The sequence below is a fragment of the Oryctolagus cuniculus genome, chromosome 8 (genome assembly GCF_051225735.1).
Source record: "Oryctolagus cuniculus isolate XC-2025 breed Fujian yellow rabbit chromosome 8, ASM5122573v1, whole genome shotgun sequence".
Taxonomy (NCBI): Eukaryota; Metazoa; Chordata; class Mammalia; order Lagomorpha; family Leporidae; genus Oryctolagus; species Oryctolagus cuniculus.
This window is the reverse complement of record NC_142874.1, coordinates 70,650,164-70,674,829: the sequence shown is the minus strand read 5'-3', so window position 1 is coordinate 70,674,829 and position 24,666 is coordinate 70,650,164. Positions and strand designations below refer to the sequence as shown.

The 24,666-nt window shown below is 42.8% G+C and overlaps 3 long non-coding RNA genes across 6 annotated transcripts in view; 1 reads left to right on the top strand and 2 right to left on the bottom strand.

Moving 5' to 3' along the window:
- The window catches only part of LOC103350843 (uncharacterized), a 33,708-nt gene extending 28,318 nt beyond the window's left edge, over nucleotides 1-5,390 (bottom strand). The window contains exon 1 of one of the 2 annotated variants that reach the window (XR_007909501.3): nucleotides 5,102-5,390. This is a non-coding gene — a long non-coding RNA (uncharacterized LOC103350843). The remainder of the gene's footprint in view (nucleotides 1-5,101) is intronic. The other variant, XR_016211991.1, reaches the window with a different exon arrangement.
- A 685-nt stretch (nucleotides 5,391-6,075) lies between these two features.
- LOC149125045 (uncharacterized) overlaps nucleotides 6,076-24,666 on the bottom strand; it is a 40,337-nt gene continuing 21,746 nt past the window's right edge. Inside the window, exon 2 of one of the 2 annotated variants that reach the window (XR_016211993.1) lies at nucleotides 6,076-6,440. This is a non-coding gene — a long non-coding RNA (uncharacterized LOC149125045). Of the gene's footprint in view, nucleotides 6,441-20,487; nucleotides 20,814-24,666 lie in introns of those variants that run through there. The other variant, XR_016211994.1, reaches the window with a different exon arrangement.
- LOC138843492 (uncharacterized) lies at nucleotides 15,379-16,597 on the top strand. 2 transcript variants are annotated; one of them, XR_016211992.1, is made up of 2 exons: nucleotides 15,379-15,515; nucleotides 16,096-16,597. It is a non-coding gene; the product is annotated as an uncharacterized LOC138843492 (long non-coding RNA). The 2 variants fall into 2 exon arrangements; XR_011378258.2 differs by lacking the exon at nucleotides 15,379-15,515 and adding an exon at nucleotides 15,847-15,988.

The window sequence follows — 24,666 nt, the reverse complement described above, 5'->3', positions numbered from 1 at the left end:
AAGGGAACTATCTGCTGAGCTGAAAACAGCTGAAAGTGTGTGTGTGTGGTGATTATGCAGCACTGAGAGACCACCCTAGAGGGAGTTTTTATGCAGGTTGTTACTCTCCCTCATTCCTTGCCCTGCAGAAGATGATATTCTGTATGTTTGCTACTCATAGCATGGTCGGAGGACTGGCAGCCTTAGTTTTATTTGGGAGTTTGTCAGAAAAGTTGAATCTCAGGCCCCATCCAAGATTCTGAATCAGAGCCTACATTTTAGCAAGACATCCCAGGAGACTCCAGTGCACCCTGAAGTTGAAGGAGCAGTGGTCTCAGCATCACTGCTACTGCCTCTCTTATTGTTTCTTCCATTAAAACCAGAGGTAGGATCCCATTTGCACTATGTGTGGGGCTTATATACCATGCCGCATATAATCCAGTTATCATAATAACATTTCAACATAGAAATGGTTCACACATTGGTTTTTTATGGATCCCATAGACCTCAAGGAACATGTCCAAGGCTGCACAATTAGTAAGTACCACCCAGTGTCAGGAATGGAACCCAGACCGGCTGTTTGCAAACCCTGGACACAATCGCGTACAAGGATTCATTATGGTTTATTTGGAAGGTGACCCCTGGAGGCAACAGTGAGAGAGTGGTGAAAATGAAACAGGAATGGGCAAGGTTGATAGGGGTGCATTAGAGAGCCAATTAACAAACTGGGCATTTGGGGCCTCATCTCTGGGGATTCAGGCGTAATTTGGAACATACATGCCAAGGTTAATCCAGAGCAGTGGTAGAGCTGGGGTATCTATTTAGTCATAGATAGAGGGCTGCTCTGGGTGTGCTAACTCCCTGGCATTTCTGGGCAGCCACATATGTGGACAGAGTAGACCCAGGTGATCTGAGACAGCCCTTAGGCAGGGAAATGCCGATGCTGGCTGTTGGAAGTTGAATCAGGATTAGGGCAAGAGGAAATGTCTGGAATGCCAACAGGTTCTCTGCACTGTGCTTCCCTGTCTCTTACAGAAAGAATCCTCAGATAGCTATTTGCCTCTGAATTCTTATTTATTAGACCAAATCTTGTTACCAAATTAAAGGAAACATCCACACAAAATCCTTATTCTTGGGCATACTGGCACGTTTTTCAGACATTAGAAAAAAATCTGCACAATGAAAAAGAACATATCTAATCACTCTATCTTCTTTTTTTTTTTTATTTGACAGGTAGAGTTAGACAGTGAGAGAGAGAGAGAGAGAGAGACAGAGAGAAAGGTCTTCCTTCCTTGGGTTCACCCCCTAAATGGCCACTACGGCTGGAGCTACGCTGATCCGAAGCCAGGAGCCAGGTGCTTCCTCCTGGTCTCCCATGTGGGTGCATGGCGCCCAAGCACTTGGGCCATCTTCCACTGCCCTCCCAGGCTACAGCAGAGAGCTGGACTGGAAGAGGAGCAGCTGGGACTAGAACCCGGCATCCATATGGGATCCATATGGGATGCCGGCGCCGCAGGCGGAGGATTAGTCAAGTGAGCCGTGGCGCCGGCCCCAAATCATTCTACCTTAACAAGTAGGGAGTTTCATTGTACCATATTCTCTAGTAGTACACTTCTCTATATATACATCTTGTTATTTTCTTGTTTTTGAACTTAATGCATCATTACTACATTCTATGTGGTGACTTAGTCTATAAAAGTGATTAGGCAAGGCTGCAAAACGTTCCACTGTGTGACTGCCACAGTGCCTTGAACGGATCCTCTACCTGCCTATGTAGGCTGAGGCACATAGCTGAAGTGGCACAAATATAGGAAGAGGTGCTTTTTCACCATATGAATGCAATTCCATTTATTTCGCAGAGACTGAAGCATTTCCACAGGCTTTGTTTCATTCAAGAAATATGTGTTGAGGAGCTGCTACATGCCCGGCTCTGGGCTGGGTGTAGTGGTAGGAGACAGATACAGACAGTCTTTGTCCTCTGGGAGACAAGCCTATTGTGAGGCAGTTGGTGAGAAGTTAAATAGCAAACAATAAGTTAAATACCATTAAAAAATGCGATGTGCAACACTCGGGCAATGTTTTGATAAGCTTGGAAGTGTGGGTTTCACAAAAGGTCACTGACTTTGTACCTTGTAATCTCCCAGGCAGAAAATCCATGGTGGGTCTAACGAAACTTTAAAACAAAAAAGATGTTGCACTGTTAAGTGGATATTCCACAGGAACTTACATATTGAGAACCAGCGTACAAGGTGGCCTTCCTGCATGGTGTGATCCTAAGGACTGCTGAGGGCCCAGGTCCTTGGTGGTTTGCTTTCTCATGGAGCTGGAGTCGGAGCCCAAGGCTGTCGGACTCCAGAGCTGTGCCCTGGCACTGGGAGTCAGTAACATGTTCTCAGTAGGAACAGTTTTATCTGGCAGATTTGTCCTGGTAGAAATACACACCTATTCTCATCATTGATATTGATATCTGTGATAGGAATTGTTTGAAAGACTAATTTCTGATTTTTCAGTAACAATATATACAGTGCATATTTTCTCTTATGGTTTTCTTTCAAAGAAGAAAAGTAGTGATAAATCTTTTTTTTTTTTAGTGAATTGAGAGATATGCATATCCTCTAGATCAAATATCAAATGATCTAATGTGTAGTAATTAGATAATATCCAATTATGTAGTAGGTTTAGATTTGTTATATTTTTACTTCTTTTTTTAATAGAAAGCTTCTATTTAATCAATATAAATTTCGTAAGTACAACTTTTGGACTATAGTGGTTCTTCCCCCCATACCCACCCTCCCACCCCCAAACTGTCCCACATTAGTCCAAGCACCTTGTAGACTCATCTAAAGATGTAAAGACATAAATATGCAACATGTACAGATTCAAAGCCTCATAAGCCCTTTACAAAATAACTGTTTTTCCTCATTTTTCATTTAAAAATATTTATTAAAAGAATGGGAGAAAATTGTTGCAATTTAAATATTTGGCAAAGGACATATCCAAAGTATCTCAAAATTCAAGAACAAGAAAACAGACAAGTACCCCTTCCGCCAAATTAACAAAATTTGGGTAAACATTTCTCCAGCGATGTACAGGGTACCAAGTAGGCACACTGAAATATGCTTAACATCTATAGGGAAATGCTAATTAAAACCCAAGTGAGAAGCCAGTACACACCAATTAGTGTAGCTGAGATGAAGGAAATCTAACAATGCCAAGCGATGGTAAGGGTGTGGAGAAACTGGAATTCGTAGGTAGCTGGTGGGACTGTGAAATGAAAGAGGATCTTTGGCAGTCAGGCAGTTTCTTATCAAGTTAAATACATACTTACTGGGCCAGCGCCGTGGCTCAGTTGGTTAATCCTCCGCCTGCGGTGCTCGTATCCCATATGGGCACCCAGTTCTAGTCCCGGTTGCTCCTCTTCCAGTCCAGCTCTCTGCTGTGGCCCGGGAGTGCAGTGGAGGATGGCCCAAGTGCTTGGGCCCTGCACCCTCATGGGAGACCAGGAGGAAGCACCTGGCTCCTGGCTTCGGATCGGCGCAGTGCGCCAGCTGTGGCAGCCATTTGAGGGCGAACCAACAGAAGGACCTTTCTCTCTGTCTCTCTCTCTCTCACTGTTTTTAACTCTACCTGTCAGATAAATAGAAAAAAAATACACACTTACCTTTTGACCCAACCATCCTATTCCTAGTTATTTATCCAAATGAAATAAAAACTTGTGATCACACAAAAGGGATTGTAGCTATTTTATTCACTGTGGCCCCAAACTAAAAACAACTCAAAAGACTAACTGGAAAATGGGTCGATGAACTGTGGCACATTTGTAAGTGGCATACTACTCAGTAATGAATAGGTCTGAACTACTGCTACAGTAGCATTAGGCTAGGTGAAAGAAGCCTGCAAAATGTATATACTTTCATTTGTAAAACTTGCAACACTACAGGACAGAAACGAGCGGGTGCCAGGAGCTGAGGGTGAGGGAAGGAGCTGACTACAAGAAGAATGAGGGTGTATTTGGGGTCAGCAGAACTGCTCTGCATCTTAATTGCCGTGGTAGTTACATGACCATATACCTTTGTCAAAACTCATAGGTCTGTGCATTAACAAAGGAGGCTTTGACATGTAAATTATACCGTAATCTAAGAAAATATTAGTTTCATCCCAGGACTGAGACAACCGCTAAGCACTGAGAATAAAGAGATCACTTAGGTCAGTGTAGCTGAGGATGTAAACATGAAGGCACAGAGCTAAGTATAATACTAGTGAGACCAAGATGTTTCATAATAGAGGTGTAACAAAAGCGAGGGTAGCATAGAGAAGGTTGCAATGAACTCTAATTATCTGTGTGTGCATGTGTGTGTGTGCTCCTGCTGGAGAGCCGGGGTGGGGAGGACCTCTCCCGGAAGTGATGAAGAAAGCTCCCCCGTAAGTCCCCTTGGGTGAGGGAGAGGAAGAGGGAGCGGGTCCGTCCCTCTCCCCGCCACTAACGTGACCAGAGTCAATGAGGAGTTATCCCTCCCCAAAACAATACAGAGAAAGGGCAATTGGGAGTTTTGAAATAAAGGAACTAGTGAGCATTGGTTTAGCCAAAGGAGAAGAAACACCAACATTATTGGAGCCACAGCTGCTACCCATGCAGGTTTCCTGGCAGGGAGCAGGTTATCTGTCCTGTGAGTCTGAGGGCACACCCTGCGTTAGCCTCCAGGCGAGGAGATAATAATAGTATGCTCAGGCTCTGGAAGGGTTTATGAGGAGGAAGTCCGCAATTACATATTTCTGGGCAAACATTAACCAAGATTGAAACCCAGATTTGGAGAAAAATAACAGGCTGGAATCTTCAGACATCTTCTGGAGCTGTTCTGTGGATTGAAAACAGTAGTCAGACACTCGACCGACGCTGGGAGCTAAGGTACAAGGTGGAGAAGTCGGTCGGGACAACATGCCGAGATCCCGGATCACATCTGCCCACAAAACGTGTCCTAGAGCACACAGAGCGCATTGTCCACATGCGAATGCTGAGAAACTATTTACATTCGCGACAACAACGCGGAAGCCACAACATAGGGTCTATTGTTCCCTTCACGCCATGACCCGATCTATTTACCCCTGTGGTTGAAGAACTCACCGCTGCACACTGACGGGCCTCTTCTTGGCAGTGTCGCCCAAAGCGTCTCAATCACTGTTACTACAGTCTGAACAATTTTGGTTCCACGCTGTGGTTTTTATAATTTCCATTTTTCAAACTTCTTAGATGGAAACCATGATGTGCCCGGCCTAGGCTGGGCACACTGAAAATGAAACTGTTAAGCTAAAATTAGCCCGACATCAAGATGGTGCGTGTTCATTTTCCGTATATTTATAGCTGACCACAGTCATTATACAGAAGGCAGCTAGTCATTACTGTGCACTCCAGGGAACAGGAGGGGCGGTGGCAGTCACCAAAAACAGAACTGGAAGTCTTTGCAAAGGCAGAGGGGGGCGGAGGTGGGGGGAGCTACGGTTGGAGCCCAGCACTGCCTGCATCTCAGGGTGGGCAGCCTGCATCGGGAGGGACTGCTCATTGCCCAGCTGTTTATCTCTCGGCTTTCAGCTGTTCATCAGAAGGGATAGGGGCCTCAGAATTTCACTTACCTTACCGCACAGGAAGTGTGCGCAACACGGTACCCTCTTAATGTTTCTGCACCATGAAACTTAGCTGCTGGCCTATGCAACAGGCAAAGATAAATGAACGCATCCTCTTGGAGCAAAAAGAAACTGGGACTAGCGTCAGATCCGAGCTGTAGATCAATTTTTGGCCTGTAGCTAGTCGTGTGACGTGGATCTCGAGTTCATCTATTAAATTCAGAAAGTTGAACTAAGATTCTTCCAGTTCAAAGTTCAAGTACTTCTCATTTTCTCTGAGAGAAGAAATATAATTTTCATCATTCTTTTTGTGTGCTGAATAGGTCAAAAACTACAGAGGAAAGAAGGAAAACCCAATATAATCAACATTTATATGTATATATTTTTCAGTTACAGAATATCAGGTGGAAAATTGCCATACCTCAGGGATAAAATTTCTTGTGAGACAATGTAGATTATCCTTACCTTTGCACAGTATTTTTTAAAAAGATTTATTTATTTATTTTGAAAGTAAGAGTTACAGAGGGAAAGAGAGAGAGGAAGGGAGAGACAGAGAGAGAGAGATAGAGAGAGAGGGAGAGAGAGAATCTTCCATCCGTTGGTTCATTCCCCAGATGGCTGCAACAGCCAGTGCTGGGCCAGGCGGAAGCCAGGAGCCAGGAACTTCATCTAGGTCTCCCAGGTGATGACAGGGGCCCAAACACTTGGGTCATCTTCTGCTGCTTTTCCTAGCTATTAGCAGGCAGCTGGATTGGAAGCGGAGCAGCTGGGAGTCTAACTGGGCACTCTGATACAGGATGTGGGCGTCTCAAGTGGAGAGTGTACTGCACCGCATGGCTACCCTAGAATGCAAATATTTGTGATCACAGAGTGCACTGCACATATTTCTTTTTTGATTTTACTCATTCAATTTTCAAAGTAAAAGTCTTTAGGTATGTCATAGAAAGATGCTTGATGGGTTATGTCAAGTATCCCATCTAAAATGACAAAGTTTGCTTACAATCCCTGCTATTTACTTCCAAATGTGTTATTAGAGCCTTTTTTTTTTTTACCATTGTCGTTCACTGACAGAATTATTATATTGTGTTTAATGAGGAAGGGAACCCAATGGCAGCAGAACTCCTAGTAATGTCCTGAGTAATAAGAAATAAGAGGAGGCACATAAGAAAGATCCCAGGGCCTCAGACACATGGGGAGGTCAGAGATGAGACTGATCCATTGGCAGGAAGACGTCTCATTCTAATTGGATGTTGTGACTTGTTATAAGTGAAGCCTCGTTGTGACGATTGCCACTGACTTAATGACTCCCAAGGGATCTTCTAAATTAAGAGTTGTCAAAGTTTCCTGTAAAGGGTCAGATAGTAAATGTGTTATGTTTTATGAGCCATATGTTTTCTGTCCCAACTACTCAACTCTGCTTTTGTAGCACAAAAAAACATTGTGGGTGTCCCAAGAAGTGACTTAACATTTGCAGCACACACTCATCTTTATAATCCGAAATTTTAAGGATGCACACAGGTAGAGATGTCTTCATAGATGTGTTTTTTATTTTTGTACTAGTCTATGACTAAGGAAATTAAAATCCAACTCCTGAGCACTTCTGGATAACCAAGCTCTGTTTTGAGAATATCCAGTTGGTCCTTTAAATATTTTAGAGATAAAGAACATAGGGTGACAAACACATTCTAAGGTGAGTCATGATTTTCCCTTGTGGTGTCTGTGTGTCTCAATGAGCAAATGTTTGTGAAAATGAGGTTAAAGATATTGCCTTTCTTTCTAGCATCATAGGATTGGCTCTACCAAATAAGAGGTAACAATAATTTTATCAAAGCCATTTTCTCTGTTCCTACTCTCTTTCTTTTTCTTTTAAAAAGATTTATTTATTTATTTGAAAGGCAGAGTTACACACACACACACAGAGACAGAGAGAGACAGAGACAGAGACAGAGAGAGATCCTCCATCTGCTGGTTCATGCCCCATATGGCTGCAATGGTTGAGAATGGGCTAGGCTGAAGCCAAGAACCTGAAACTCCTTTTGGGTCTCCTAGGTGAGTGGCAGGGACCCAAACACTTGGGGCATCTCTGTTTCTTTCCAAGGCGCATTGGCAGGGAGCTAGGTCAGAAGCAGAGCAGTTGGGACTGAAACTGGCACCTGTATGGGATGCCAGCATCACAGGCGCTGGCTTTACCCACTGTGCCACATGTTGGCTCCTTTTTCCTACTTTCAAGACGAAGCATCCAGTATTCCTTGGTGATCACTAATGAAATTAAACATTGTTCTCAAAAACTTATGAGATGGGTTGATTTGTGATTTGATTATAATTGCTCATTTAATCATTTATTTGAGAAACAGAGAAAGAGATGGAGGGGAGAGAGAGAGAGAGAGAGAGAGAGAGGAAGAGAGAGAGAATGAATGTAATAGTACGCTCCTATCCACTTGATCATTCAACAATTAGGTCTGGGCCAGACTTCAGAACCAGGAATTCAATCCAGATCTCCCACATGATGGTTGGGACCCAACTACTCGAGCCAGGATGCACATTAGCAGGAAGCTGGAATTGACAGCAGCACTGGAACTCAAGCCCAGGCACCCCAGTATGGGCTGGGGGTGTCCTCAGCAGCATGTTAGCCACTAGGCCAAATGCCTACCCCAGAGAATTCCTTAGAATAAAGTGAGTTTTCTCAAAGAAAGGGAGTCAGAGATACCTTTCTGTTGTTAGAAAAGGCTGACAATGGAAAGCTGCTAATAGACAGTAGGAATGACTGGGAAGTCCTTGTTTAGGCAGAGCGAAGTGGTTCCATGGTAACCACAGTGCGAAGGACTCAGGGGGTGTTTGACCTCTGCAGGAAAGAGTACCTTGATGAATCAGGGATGTATACAAGGAGAAAGTAATTGTACATAGGCAGTGAATTTGCTTAGTTCTGATTGAGGTATGACCTTGCAGTAAGTACTGTTTAATGATTAATTTTTAATTTCCTTGTCTGTGAAAAAGATGATGATACCTGGCCCACTTACTTTAAGAGCTGTTGTGGGGATGGAATGAGATGGTGTCTGTGAAAGCATTTTGAGAATATGACGTGGTCGTGGAGAAAAACTTGCCCTCTTCCCTTTTAGGTCTGGGGCATGGGGACCCATGAATTGGACTAACAGGAGCAAGACACACAAGGTTGTATTTTTTGCTTCTTTTTAAATTTTAGACACAGAGAGACAGATAGCTTTCATCTGCTGGTTCACTCCTAAAATACTAGCAATGGTTGGGCTGGATCAGGTTGAAGCCTGGAGCCAGGACTCAATCCAAGTCACCCTTGTAGGTGGCAGGGACACAATGACTTGAGCCATTGCCTGCTGCCTCCCAGGGTGTGCTTTAGCAGAGAGCTGAAATTGTGAGCAGAACCAGGACTTGAACCTAGGAATTCTTTTTTTTCTTTTTCTTCTTTTCTTTTAATTTATTTGAAAGGTGGAGTTACAGAGAGAGGAGAGAGAGGGGAGAGAAAGGGGAGAGAGAGAGAGAGAGGGAAAGAGAGAGATCTTGGGGCTGGCGCTGTGGCACAGTTGATTAATCCTCTGCCTGTGGCGCCGGCATCCCATAGGGGCCCCGGGTCTAGTCCCACCTGCTCCTCTTTTAATCCAGCTCTCTGCAATAGCCTGGGAAAGCAGTGGAAGATGGACCAGGTCCTTGGGCCCCTGCACACGTGTGGGAGACCTCCTGGCTCCTGGCTTCTGATCTGCACAGTTCGGGCCGTTGCGGCCATTTAGGGGGTAAACCAACGTAAGGAAGACCTTTCTCTCTGTTTCACCCTCTCACTGTCTGTAACTCTACCTCTCAAATAAATAAATAAATAAAAATCTTTAAAAATAAAAAGAGATCTTCCATCCGCTGGTTCACTCCCCAATGGCTGCAACAGCCTACGCTGTGCCAGGCTGAAGCCAGGAGCCTGGAGCTTCTTCCAGGTCTTCCATGTGGGTGCAGGGGTATAAGAACTTAGGCCACCTTCCATTGTTTTCCCAGGCACATTAGCAGGGAGCTGGATCCGAAGTGGAGCAGTTGGGACTCAAAAGCAGTGCCCATATGAGATGCTGGCATTGCAGGCACAGTGCCACAGTGCTGGCCCCAGGCATTATACGGGATTCAAGTGTCATCTTATCTACCGGCCAAACACCCACCCAGCTGAGGGATACACGTTTTGATGATATTTCCATGCAAGGGCATTCACAGAAAAGGATGGAAACTGAAAGAAGTCATTAGATTTGGGGACTAATCACCTTTTTTAAAAAAGAAAGAGGATTTGAAATTCAAAGGATGATGAATTGTGGGACATGAGTAGGAAATCCATGGGGGAAACTAATGGAAGATAAGAGTTATTTCAGTAGGATGCGCGGAGGCAAACTCATTTTGATGTTGACTCCTTGTCTCTGGCGATGAGAGCTGCCCTTTCTTTCCTGGCAAGCCTGGTGGTAATGATGCCCCTTCCTACAGGGAAATGTACATCCTGCTTTTAGCCAGAAAAGTGGGGCTTGGGGGTGCATAGAACCCTTCCTGCATCTATTAATTCTCAGTTGCTTTGGATCAAAATGGTCCTATGCCTAAGTGGCATATTTTGGGGTGGCATAGCCCAATCCTCCTGGAGAGCACTCTACAAATGCAATTCTACAAGCATTCTTGTATTTTAACTTGCATATTCTCTCCTCAGATGGAAGTCTCAGTTTCTTATAAATTCACAATGAAACTGTCCCAGCGGAAAAGGGTGGAACAGAGATGACAAAAATAAAAACAGAATCCTTATTTATCCTTTCCAAAAAATGCATCAATCTGTTGAGCGTCCATAAACAGCCCAGGGAAGATAGGGATGGAACTAATTAGCTGCAAATATCCCTCGACTCCTTCACTTTCCATCTGAGTTTAATTTTTAAAAAAAGAGGCCCTGATGGGTTCCTGCCTTCAGGTATAACTACCGCAGTGACATTTAAAGCACACGTGACACGGTTTAGCTTTAATTAGAGTACATTTGTGGAATTTATTTGAGTGGTAGTTTCGGGGATGGTTGGAGGCATGAGAGTATATTTAACAATTCATTGCTGGCTGAAGCTAAGATTTAGCCCCTATCAGAAGGTTCTATATTTAGGGCAAAATAATTAAGAAATGGTGCCCAGTGAATCTTATGGTCATGAAGTAATCAGCCAAGTCAGTGAAACATTCTCTGAGAAAACACAAAAAAAAAACCAAAAACTGAAAAAAAAAAAAAAACCTGCTGCTGACAAAAATGGAAACTAAAAACCTATAGAAGTTTTATTTTAAACAATCTTGAACATTTTCTTGATTTACCAGTGTTAAAATTCTTTTGGTTTGCCATAGCCTTTTTGACATTGATAATGTGAACAATAAAAAGAAACACAAAGGAGGAAGGGCTTGGCACAGTGGTTAAGATGTTGTTTGGAGTGCCTAGGTTCAAGTCCCAGCTCCACTCCCAATCCCAGCTTCCTGCTAATGTGTACCCTGGGAGATAGCAGGTGATGGCTCAAGCAGATGGGGTCCTGTTGAGTTCCAGCCTTCTGACTTGGTTGTTGCAGGTAATTGGGGAGTGAATTCGGGAGTAGAAGCTCTCTCTCACTCTTCTCTTTCTGCCTTTCAAATTTAAAAAAATAGAAATACAAGCTGTATGAAGTATTTTAGACCAACTGAAAGAAAGCATGAATAAAGATATATTCATTGAGTGATTCTTATGATTGTTTTCAATTTTTCTATATTTGTGGCTATTTTTCCTTTATAGTTCCATTCATTTTATTTTTTTTTAGGTTAACATGGCTAATGTTTTGTCATTTCATCAATTGTTGAAAAGAATCAGTTTTTGGATTAATCACTAATATTCTTACTTACTGATTTTTTTGGATTCTAATACCATTAACTGATTTTGTCTAATTCATATTATTTCTCTTTTTATGTTTGTCAATTTTATTTTGCTGTCCTTTCTCTGAAATATTGAATATTCAATTTGTTCACATTATTTCTTAACGTTTTTTATTTATTTGAAAGGCAGAGTGTCAGAGAGAGAGGGAGAGACAGATAGAGATCTTTTATCTACTAGCTCACTCCCCAAATACCTGCAACAGCCAGGGGCGGGCCACGCTGAAGCCAAGAGTGGGGAACTCCATCTGAGTCTGCCACGTGGGTGGCAGAGACTCAAGTGCCTGCACCATCATCTGCTGCCTCCCAGGATGTGCATCAGCAGGAATCTGGCTGAGAAATGGAGGTAAGGATTGATCCCACCCACTCTGATCTGGGATGCGGATGTCCCAAGTGGGCGCTTCACCCACTGCACCACAATGACTGCCCCTTGATTTTAATTTTGAACCAAGTCGATTAATAATTAGTTGCCTGCTCACTATGGCAGCACATATACTAAAATAGGATGACTCTCAAATTCGTGATGTTCTGTAATTTTTAATTAAAATATTAAATATTTGGTTCCAAAAAAAAGAATAAGTTACTTAGTTTCATGAGACTGATTTTCTTTTTGTCCTTCTCTTCCTTCTCAACTCTTCCTCTTTTATAGTTTAGTATCATCAATTCACCATGGTATGTTTTGTGCTATTTCTGCTCTTCTTTTTGGTTTGATTTACTGTCAAAATTTTATAAATGCAGTATGAATTCTTGTAAAGTAGATGTACTTCTTTATTTATTAAGATACATCTACTGTGTTCTAACTCATCAGTTGTATAATTGATCTGCAACATTCTTAAGTATTTTTTGTGTAATTGATTTTTCATGGACTGGGCAGACGTTCTTCCTATTGGCTTGGCACTCTGCAATGCACAGTGCTTGTTTTCCCCATGTCCTGTTGATATGGCACTAGGCAGTGTGAGAAGGGATCTCCCTGGAGGCTGGCACTCTCTGCAGGACACGTGGGAAGGGTCACTAGCCCTGATTCTTTCAAGTTCCTTTGCTTGCTTTGGAAAGTTTCTATAGGTAGGGCTATGTTTGTCTACATTTAAACTTTCAAGTATTGTTGGTCATTGTGTGCTTTAAGTCAGAAATACATCTAAAGCGCAGTATTTAAAAACTACAACATCATCTGAACCTCTTTTTACTTTAATACGTGTATTTACCTCAATTAACGATATTGTTGATCCATCAGCACTTCCTGTTGATTTTATCTTCAAAACCTATCACAACTCCATCTGCTTTTTGTTTCCACCACTCCCATCCTAATATAAGCTACTTTTTTTTTTTCTGCTTGTTTTGCAAGAGCCTCCAAATTTATCTCCCCGATTCCAATCTACATAGCAGCCAGAGTGGTTATTTAAAAATATAAATGAGATCATGTAAGTTTGCAAGACCCAACAAAGGTATCTCTCCACACTTGGAAAATGATCCAGATTCTCTCTCAGATTCTCTGTGGTCTGTCTTCTGCAGCCAAGGCCTACCTTTCCAGCATCGTCTCCCATGCCTTCCTTCTGTGCTGACTACGCTCCAGCCAAACCACACTGACATTCTTTCTGCTCTGGAACAAGATGAGCTTCTTCCTGCCCTCAGGCTTTGGGGCTTATTTTCTCTCTGTGGAATGTGCTTTCCCCAAGCCTTCCTAAGACTGAGTCCTTCTTGATCTTACTTTCAATGGCCATATCCTTAGAGAGATCGTCTTCTCTGACCATCCAATCCAAGTAGTCTTTTAGTCGAGTTTTATCACATTACCTGTATTCAACACACGGCGTGTTATTACTTGGTTCTTCTTATTAATGGATTTGTTCGTTGTCTGGTGCAAGCACTGGTATGTAAGCTGTGTGAAAGTAGGATCATGCCTGTTAGTTATCACTACAGGCAATGACCAAATAATGTGGCAGCTACCATAACTCCTCAGTCTGGCTCTGTTCCAAGTCCATCCACTGGGTTCCTTCCCTAACCTACATTACAATCCCAGGAGGTTGGTACTATTCTTATTTTATCGTTGGAAGAACTGAGGCACAGAGAACTTCAGTGATTTGCCTAAGGTTGCACAGTAACTAAAGGATAAAGTTGGGATTTGAGCCCAGGCAAAGGCTGCAGACACTACAAGGCTATGTGTTAGTCCTAGGGGTTACAGAGCTGACAGGCAGAACAATGCTCAGTGGTTAGGAATACATCACAGGCGAGGAAGGAGGGCTAGGGAAGTACATGAGTCAGATATCTTACTTATATTAAATCAATGCTTATATTAGTGAAACATTTTGGTATGAAAATATGTAAGAAAACTTCGATGTATTTTCATTAGTTTTCTTTTATGTGTTGTATTGATATTTGTTATATAGGTGCTTGGCGTCATTATTGTAGAACCATGGAGACAGCAGATGAAACATTTTCCTATTTAAACATGTTGAGAAGCTGAAGTTAGTAGGACTGGATTTTTTTCTGAGGTGATTTTGATTTTGGTTTCCTATTCTTGCAGCTGGCTGAGGGAGAGACTCTTTTCCAGGTGGAAGATGATGTGAAGGGACAGAGGGAAGGTGAGCAAACCATCAGGAGAAAATTATTATTTACCGCTTTGAAGAAAACATTTTGAAGTCAGGAAGCATCAGCAATGTGAGTGTGTAGGACCGTATGAAAGTTTGTGAAGACTTTCTGTGCAATTCCAGTGGCCTAAAATGGCTGATCACAGGTGCACCCTGTAGCCACCCCATGCCTCACTGGATTGAGCAGTAAAATTAGACTCCAGTTACCACCCATAACGGTCAGTCTTTGTTTAGTACTAGGAGCTAGGTCTTTGCAGCCATCAGCTCATTTAATCCTTACAGCAAAACTAGAGAAGTATTTTGTTACTATGATTGCTATTTTACTGGTGAGAATATCGAAGCCCAGAAAGATTAAGCAATTTACTTAGTGTTGCACAGCTACAACAAAACAGAGAGCTGGAATCTTAGCCCAGCCATAGGGTTGTGTGAAGAAAGAAGGCAGATAACTACCACTACTGAGTGTTGAGTATGTGTCTAGTCCTGTGTGCTTCAGTGTGTTCCATTTCATTGTCATGACCCTGTCAGCTTATCTTCCAGGCCAAGAAACCAAGACTCGGCTAGGATTGGGGAATTTTCCCAAGGTTATGGATGCCTGTCCGACTCCAAAGTCTATACAAACTAGTAACTCATTAAACCCTTTAAACTACCAAGTGGGGTACTGGTCTTCCTTCTTCATTAATTACCTTTCCTGTCCTGAATTCTTTCCCTCTGATATTTTTCTCTCATTCTTTGTGCGTTTATGATACACAGCTCAGTAATGTGCATTTTATAAAAACTTAGTGACATCTTCAGAGCCCAGACCATGAGTTGGGCGTTGTGCTAAGCTGTTTTCCAGGAATTATCTTATGTACCCCTCCCAGCAGCCCAGTGTCATAGGTATGATTATTAATCCTTTTCCTTTTTTAGCCTACGGAGTGACTGGAGTTGCAGAGACCCTCTTGGCAGTACTTGGGTGAAGAGTCTGCTGACTGAATTCCCCAGAGACAGAATAGACCATCTGATAGCCTCGTCACCTTCCCCTACACTGAGAACGAATGAACCCAGAAGCCGGATTCTTTTAATTTTTGTACATTACACAAGACGCGCAATCCTATTTTAAAAGAGGTTTCTTTCGGGAAGCAGGGTGGTTTGGAGTTGTCTTCTTTGTGGTGTGCTTCTTGAAAAGATCTGGGAGGCTAATCTGGTTAATTCTGGACGCTTCCTCCTGCCCTCGCTTTCTCTCGCTCAGTCTTCCGGTCTCAGCACAGGCACCGTGAGTGTTTGTGGAGCGAAGGGACGACAGGGTGTCGGGCTCTGGGAAACTCATTTGCATACTTGTTGTTGCAGGACTGACCGCATCCTGGTGAAGACAATATGCTGTCTGATAAACAGACTGCCTGCCCCAGTGTCTGTCTGGAGTGGGGCCAGCGTGCGGCCCGCCTTTGTCACAAGGTGCTGTTTATCCTGCCTGGAAGTCCAGGGACGGGACAAACCAGCTAGCTGAAGCTTTTATTTCTCCCGTTCTCTGGCAGGAATTCCTCAGGTCAAAAACATGTGTTCATAGTAGATTAAGGGTGGGAAGCATCAGAATTCTCCAAAGCAGCTCGCCTCACCCCGCGGAACGCGCCTTGTGCTGTTTTTATCTTCCTCTGGAGCTGTGAATTCCTCGGGCTTCGGAGAAATGAGGAAACTTGGAAAATGTAGTGCATGAGCAATAGAAAGAGTCAGGCTTGCCAAGACCTTCCGTTGATAAGTATTTATTTCCACATCTGTTTTCTGTGTCCCCTTTCTCTTTTCCTTCTCCCTCCTCACCCCACACCCACAGACAAAAATGGAGGCTTACACAATTAACTGGGGACTGAAGGGCTTGCTGTTTAAGGATCTGGATAACTGAGTCCCAGTTTCTCCATTCTCCCTACAATTTGGTAAATCAAAGACAAGAGGCAGAAAGATTTTGTGGGTCGGTTTCATTTATGACCATTTAGGTAAGAATTTCTTCTCTGCTTCCTTTTTATTGTTGTTTTTTTTCTAGGACTCCCCTCAAGACAGAGCTCTGCTGAAAGATTTTCCAGTCTAATATGGTCCATATTCTAAGACCTATTCTAACCATAGATTGTTTTCTTTTTTGGTTGCTGTAATCACCATGCAGAAGTTACTCTGTGACCAAGAAATTGTTTTAATATTTTTAATCAATAATTCCTATGAACAGATTTTGTCGCTAGGGGAGAGAAAATGTGCCACTGTTTCCTTCCTGCATTGGCAGAGACCTCGGAAGTCTGTTTTGTCCACTCGTGTGTCTGACCCCACCTGAGTCGTGAAGATATTCAATGCAGTCCTGACTGGAGTCCTACTTGGAGGATGATGATAAAGGAGGATGTTCCAGGACAGTTTGGAAAAGATGCCCATCAGCGTTTTGAAGGATTACCAGCATTTCTGTTAGAGTCTGTGAAGAGATTTCTGCCTGCTAAAGAGCAATAATATGGTAGAGATGGATTATTTTGAGGTTTGGAAGTAAAATACTTGCATGTGGCAAATACTGGGGTTTGTTGTGAAAATTAGACCTCTGTAGACTCCCTGAGAATGGCCTATGCAGGAGACAGGTACCCCCTGCTCACAGCTGCTGCTTTGGAGCCCAAGTCCTTATACCAGCCTTGGTAAATTCCAAGTCTTGAGGACTAGTATGTGTGTTGTCAAAAAGGGAAAAAAAATATTCATTAAAGTTGAGTGGTCTTTCCCAATCGGGAAAAGCTGGCATTACCTGGCAGATGGTGGAGGCGCAGCTGGAGGAGAAGGACTGAATCAAGCTGGTGGTGGTTATGGGTCTTGTCCCCAAGCCAGGGTTTGTGCTAGAGCTTAATCTCATGACCGCGTTTGTTAGGGTATGATTCTAGCAGCACGTTTCTTCACGTGCTCTAGAAGAGCAGATGTAAGGAGCCTGCCCCCATCGGATTATTTTCACCCTGCTTCTCCAGTCTCTCACCTTCCACTGTCCTCTGCCCTAGTGCATTTTGATGAAACGTGTCTGGTATTTAAAAGAACTAGAGCGGGGATGGCAATTAGCCTAGCATTCAACACACCTGTGTCCCACATCAGAGTACTTGTGTTTGGTGCCTAGCAGGTGTTTGGCTCTTGTTTCCAGTGTCCTGCTAATGCACATTCTGGGAGGTAGTGGTGATTGTGCAGGTAGCTGGGTTTCCACCGTCCTTCTGGGAAACCTGGATTGAGCTCCTGGCTCCTGGCTGTGTCCTGGGCCGAGCTCTGCTTTCCCAGGAAACCCCAGCTATCTCTTGATTATCTAAGAGATTTCAGCCTGGCTAGTTCTTGGTGATTTCACTACTCCTAAGGGTCGCCCCTAGTGGGTGGAAAAGGGTAGTCAAAGCTGAAACCCAAGCCAGTGTATTTTGCCATCTGGTTAGAGTTTTGGCAAATAACTGGATCAGAGAAGGGAGCTGAAGTTGTACAGTTTCCATAGTTTCCAAGTTGGGGTGTTTGGAGATAGGAGGTGCTAGGGTGTGTCTTCAGACCCAGGGCTTGTCTCTGTCATTAGAGACAGTGACAGGAAAGCCATAGATCTTTCCTATATTGGAAAAAAAATGGCTGATCAGACTTACAGATGTGTTTATTTCTGGAATACCATGGGTGGTATCTATCTGCCCACCACCCATGTGTCTCTATAAGGCAGAAGGTGGTGTTAGGGTTGCTTTCATCCCAAGCTCTTTGACATCAGGACAACAAATGTATGCGGTTTCAGTTTGTCATTCTATTTTAACTGCATTTTTTTCCTTCCTCCTTTTTTATGGGGTAGTTTAAGGTTTAGATTTTCTTTTTACCACTGAGTCTAACTTAATTGTGGTTATTTTATTTTATTTTTTTGTGTAAGTGCCCAGAGCTTTCTGGGTTATTGGTAAACTTAAAAAAATATACCACAGTGCATGTAAACATATATAATTTAAGAACCAGTAATGACTGGGGCCTGTGATAACCTTTGGAAAATTCTTACTTGGAAGCAGTTCTAATTAGCAAGATATTTTCTGGTTTCCTCCTTGCATGCTCTGTTAATAACAACGATGTTAGTTGGAGAAAATCCTTTTTCTTTTTATGATTTAATTTTCCCCTTTCCCTTTACAACAACCAATTCTACTGCAGTTACCTTTAATAAAAAAGTGGTAAATTTATGCTAACAAACAACTGACATGATAGAGATAAGAATAGTTGGACTCTTTAGAGCATTTTGTAGATGTTCTTTTAGAATAAATGGTGAAAATGAATTACGGGGCAATATCATTAATCTTCAATAGTGTATTCAATAGAATCTTTACAATTTAAAGAATACACTTTTTATTCAATTAAGTATATTCCCCATTTTCTTTTTTTTTTTTAAGATTTATTTATTTTTATTTGTAAGTCACATTTACACAGAGAGAAGAGAGACAGAGAGAGAGAGAGAGAGGTCTTCCATCCGACGGTTCACTCCCCAAATGGCCACAGTGGCTGGCCGGAGCTGCTCCAATCTGAAGCCAGGAGCCAGGTGCTTCTTCCTGGTCTCTCATGTGGGTGCAGGGCCCAAGCACCTGGGCCATCCTCCACTGCCTTCCCAGGCCATAGCAGAGAGCTGTATTGGAAGAGGAGCAGCCGGGACTAGAAACAGCACCCATATGGGATGCTGGCGTCCCACGTGGAGGATAAACCTACTGCACCATGGCGCTAGCCCCCCAAGCCATGCCTTAACCACCATACCAAATCTCCACTCCAGTTCAGTTATTTCAAGTAGTGAAGAGACTAATGGCTAAATGAAACACTAGTAGAATTATTTCACATTTTAAACTTTGCTTTGGACCACAGTGAACAGGACTGACAAAGCTGTGAGCTGCTGGTATTTGGAAGATATAGTAACTTGATTCTTTATTCTTGATCATGTCAAAGTCTTGTGAAGGAAAGGCTTTGTTTACAAAGGATGAGATTGTAACTAATTCATAATATGTGAGTTACACATGGTGAACCTCTCAGTTTATGTGTCATAATTTTGTGTGGACTTTTTTTCTCTTCTAGCATGCAAATTCATTTTAGGAGGAGGGATTGCTTACATAAAATATTTGTTTACCAAATTATTCACCTCTTGATCTCAATTCACGGTTCAAACATGAACTAAGCTTACAATATTTTTTACATATTATTTCTTATGTTTCTTATACATCAAACTTATAATATTTCTACAGCTGTTTTATGCTGTAGCCCTAAAAAGACATAAGAGAACTTCTTATGTCTAAGAAAATTATACTTGTGGGGCTCTCATTGTGGCACAGTGAGCTAAGCTGTGGCTTGGGACACCTCCATCCTATATCCAATGTCCGGGACAGAGTTCTGGCTCAACTTCCAATCCAGCTTCCTGCTTATGTGTCCTCTGAGAAGCAGCAGATGATGGCTCAAATACTTAGGCCTCTTCTACCCACTGGGAGCTCCAGACGGAGTTCTTGACATCCGCCTGGCCCACGCCCAACTGTTGCAGTCATTTAGGGGTGTGAACCAGAGGTTGGAAGATCTTTGTCTGTCTCTCTCTCTCTCTCTCTCTCACTGCCTTTCAAATAAATGAAAATAAACTTTTTTAAAAAGCAAATTATACTTAATACAATAAAGCAACATACTATACTAGCATCATCACAATTTCTGGAATTCCTTCTTGTGTTGCCAAAGAATTTTAAAATAAGTTTATTTCCTAATGATTGAAAGTAGCCCCTAAGACATGTATAACAACTATTGAATGATAGTAAAATGCACACAAGTGCAACAGATTTACAGTGTATATTTGCTTAGCATTTATTATACTTGGTCTTTGGTAAGTAGCTTTTGGGTTTGCCAGGATGGAGATGTTTCTTCCACAGTTGGGTCCTGCATAAGTAGCTGAAGGAAGCTATAGAACTTCCAGCATCTTTCCCTAAATCCCATTCTATTCATGATTGGAAGGCCACCACAAAACACACCAAACACTGGAGTTAAAAAAAAAAAAGGGTTATTGTTGGGTGAGGGAAACCCAACAGGTTGCAGGGAGAGGGCAAGAGAGGGCAGAAAGGGAGGGGGTCAAGAGAGAGAGGACAAGAAAGAGAGAACACGTAAGTGGGGAAGCAGGTCTTGTTATACTCTTGCAGGGGGCTGGGAAGTGTGAGCAGTGAATCCCGTTAGGGTCTGACTTCTAGCAAGCCAGGCTGGGTCCCGGACATGCCAAACTTGGTGTACAGGGTGGTGGCTGGGCCAGAGCCCTAGATGGCGTCCATTGCCTGAGATGGCACTTTTAGCTAAGACGGCACCATTTCACTAACAATGATGGTGAACGTTGGTTTGCTATGGTCTCTAAACTGGGGAACAGGCCTAAAGGCACTTCATGGTTCTCAATTCAGCTCTGTCTATGTCACCTAGGGAGCAACTCTACTCTGCTGTATACCATTTTTTTTAAAAGATTTTATTTAATTACTTGAGAGGCAGAGTTACAGACAGAGAGAGGGAGAGACACAGAGAGAGGTCTTCCATCTGCTGGTTCATTCCCCAGATAGCTGATCTGAAGCTGGAAGCCAGGCGCTTCTTCCAGGTCTCCCATGCGGGTGCAGGGGCCCAAGCACTAGGGCCATCTTCCCCTGTTTTCCCAGGCCATAGCAGAGAGCTGGATCAGAAGAGGTCGAGCCAGGACTTGAACTGGTGCCCATATGGGATGCTGGTCCTGCAGGCAGAGGCTTAGCCTACTTCACCACAGTGCTGGCCCTGTATAAAATTTTAAAATTAAATTATAGATAGAGGCAGGCATTCAGCCTAGGAGCAGACACCTGCATACAACATTGGAGTGTCTCGGTTTGAGTCCCAGCTCCATCTGCTGACTCCAGCTTCCAGAGATAATGTAGGCCCTGGGGGGCAGTGGTGACTGCACCAGTAATGGGTTCCTGCCACCCACGTGGGAGACCTGGATTGAGTTCTTGCCTCCTGGCTTCAGCACAGTCCAGCCCTGGTCATTGTGAGTATTTGGGGAGTGATCCAGTGCCTGGGAACTCTCTCTTTCTGTCTTTCTCTTTCTGTCTCTTAAGTGAATAAATTAAAGAATATATAGCTACAAATATAAGTTAATGGTGAGTTCTTTTAGAAAAAGTACGTTGAGGAAAATGAGCAAGAGTATTTGCAAAGTATTTTAACTAATTCAAAATTTGTAAGTCTATATTGTGGATTCTTGGGAAACAACATGAAGTGATAATGTGTATCTCCCCGTAGTTTAGAATGCTAATAGAAGGAACTGATGTTTATTGTGTGCCCTCTATCAACTAGCAATTTTGTTAATATACACTGGTATCCTTAAAGGTTGTTGCTATACACTGGTATCCTTAGACCTTGGAGATGGTCTTACTAGCTTTATTTTAAAAATGCAGGAACTGAGATTTGTGAAGAGTTAATGAACCTTCCCAAGATCACGCAAGTAGCAAGTGACATGCCAATCTTTATGAATTCCAGCTGCCCACTGTAGTCTATTTTTCCAGCATGCATACATTTTTGCTGCTAGTGAAATGGATGGAGTTTTTCAAATATATAGCATCATATATTTAATCAGAATCTTCACACACATTCATGCATCTGGGTTCTACTCAACACAGATGTTTACACACCCAGAACCACCTGCCTGTCTCCTCAAGCAGCTAACTTGGTCTTGGGAGTCTTCCTTCATGAGCAATGTTGGATGCATCTTCTCCTGTCGATTCCAAAGGCCCTTAACATCTATCACTGGAATGGCTAGGGTCCTCGTTGCCTCTGGTCCACATGAAGAGATGTGACTCAACGAATACACCTAATCCTCACTTTCACTTTCAATAAGTCGCTCAGTGCCTCCCAGTCACCTATAGAAAGTTAGTGTTCCTAAGGATGACATTCAAAGATTTATATAGTCTGTCCCCAGTCTCCTTTCTCAGGATCCTCCACCACGAACTTCCTTATCTGGACATAGATCTGATGCTGTCAAATGGTCTTCCTGCTCTTCCATCTTCGTGTGATGCTGTTTCTCTTGCCTGTTTACTGCTTGGCAACCTGAACATCATGAGGCGCGTTCAGATCCTAGGTCTTTCCTGAGAGTTCCCCATTAGCTTTGGGGTGAAGAGATCTTTCCCATTTAGGCCCCTTATTATTGTCTCCACCAATTGTTTGGTCCTAATGACTCACTGAGAAACATCTTGAGAACAGGCTTGGTCGTTTTATTTATGATGTGTCTGATCTTAGGTCACTTTTGTATAAGACTCAGTTTCCCCAGAGTTAAAGTGGGTATGGTATGTAATCCTCTCATTGGAACTTCTATTCTTTTCTGTGGCTCCCTCACAAGAGTAACCAATATTATAGCCTTGGTGTAAGAATTCATTTTGTATTAAACAGCATGTGATGGGTTTTGTTGCAGAAAGATTAACCCCACATCTTAATGTCTTAAGAAAACAAAATTTTATTCCTTGCTGATACCACATGTTTGTCCCAGGCTGACAGGAACTCTACTTCTTACTGTCTGTATTCAGAGGCCCTGTCCTCCAGAGCTAGCTCTCTCTGGAATAATGCAGGTCATTGTGAAGGGAGGAGGGGCATGTGGTGATTTATGGCTAGGTTCCTAAAGCTTTACCTACAAGTAATGCATGTGACTTACTGCTATGGTGTGGACATGGTTTGAGTGTCTCTTCAGGTTTCATCTGTTGCAATTTAATCCCCCACGGTGTGGGATTAAGAGGATGTAAACTTAATGCAACTACCATGCTTAGAAGTCGGACCTTCGGGGAACTCATTTGGATTAGATCACATCCAGAGAGTGCAGCTTTCATGACTGAATCCTGGTAGCTTTATAAGTAGAGGGAGAGAGACCAGAAAACACACACACACACACACACACACATGCACAATTCTTGTCTCATGCCAAGTGATTGATACTCTATATCACTTTGAGACTCTGCCAGCTAGAAAGTCATCACCAGATGCAGCTCCTTGATCTTGAACCACCAGAAACATGAGCCAAAATAGACCTCTTCTGTTAACTAGTAGCCTGCTTTGGGTGTTTTGTTATAGTAGTGCAAAGGGACTAATGCACTTCCCTTCGCGTTTTATTTGCCAGAGCAAATTATACGGCCCCAACCATCTTTAAAAGGGCAGGAAGGAACATTCCCCCCACGAGGGAACTGCACTCACGGTGACCACATCACACCTTGCATCATTAGTAATTATATCAGGGTATATTTCAAGTTTTAGGTGTTCTTTTGGGACTTCACGCCCATTGAGTCTGAGTGAGTGTTGAATTTACTACCTTCCCTGCCCCATTGTAATCAGGACAGGTCTCCAATGTTTTCTGAATAGGTAATTAGAGTTCTACTCCTATGACTTTTCCCCTAATTCTAGAAACAACAGGCTTCCAGCCCCAGTATTTGTTTTGTCTTCTTAGGTATACTATACATCACACAACACAAAACCAGTGTGAGTAGGGGCTGGCATTGTGATGCAGTGGGATAAGCTGTTGCTTGCAACACCAGCATCCCATATCAGAATGCAGATTTGAGTCCTGGCTGCTCTGCTTCCAATCCAGCTCCCTGCTAATGCACCTGGGAAAGCAGTGGAAGGTTTCCCAAGTGCCTGAGCCCTTGCCACCCAAGTGGGAGACCTGAATGGAATTCCTGGCTCCTGGCTTTGACCTGGCTCAGCCCTGGCTGTTGTCATTTGGGGAATGACCCCGAGGATGGAAAATCGCTTTCTCTGTCTCTCCAGTCTTTCTGGCACTTTGCTAAATATATCTTTAGAAAAAAAAGGGAGGGGCACTATATGCAAGATCGTGGAACAAAACTCATCACCTCCTACTGTCTTTCATCTGAAGCCAGGCAAAAATGTAAGCTGTGAACTTGGAGGTATTCAATGACTGCTCTTTGAAAGCTTCATCCTTATACCTAGTCAAGGCCAGGATTCATTTCTGAAAAGTTTTAATAGCAATCTACAAAATGGCTCTGGAGTAGATGAGGACGGGGGTAACAGACCTCTGGCTGGCTCAGCCTCAGGGAGCTGCTTGGAATCACTTGTGCAGGTCAGCTGGAAGGGCCGGCTTAAGTTCTTGGTGTCAAGTGATTTTCAGTGGAAAGTCACCTACTGGGTAGTGAAGTCATACTATTAACATCTTGTTTACTTTTCTAAATGTGAGATGTTTATGTTGTTTTTGTAGAAAGGTTAGCAGATATAGAGGGACCATAAAAGATAAAAAAAAAAAACCATAAAAGGAAAAATTACCCAGAAGAAAAAACATCTTATTTCTCTTCTTGGGTTAATATCTATCTTTTAAACAGAACACCATCTACTCTTTTGTTGCAGTAGTGAATGTTTCTTACAGCGCTGATCAATTAACATACTGTGTTATAGTTCCTGTCACTGCATTGTATATTTCCCGACAGTAAATTTACATCATAAGCTCGGCCTGATGTTTTCAAAGAAATTCCTTTTTATTAAACAAATTTTAAACAATACATAACAACTGTCTTTCTCTGACTTAGAATTACAAACCCCAGATGCAAGCAAGGCTTTTGAAAAGTCACGAAAACAATCTTTAAGTAAACAAAATGAAGTGGGCCAC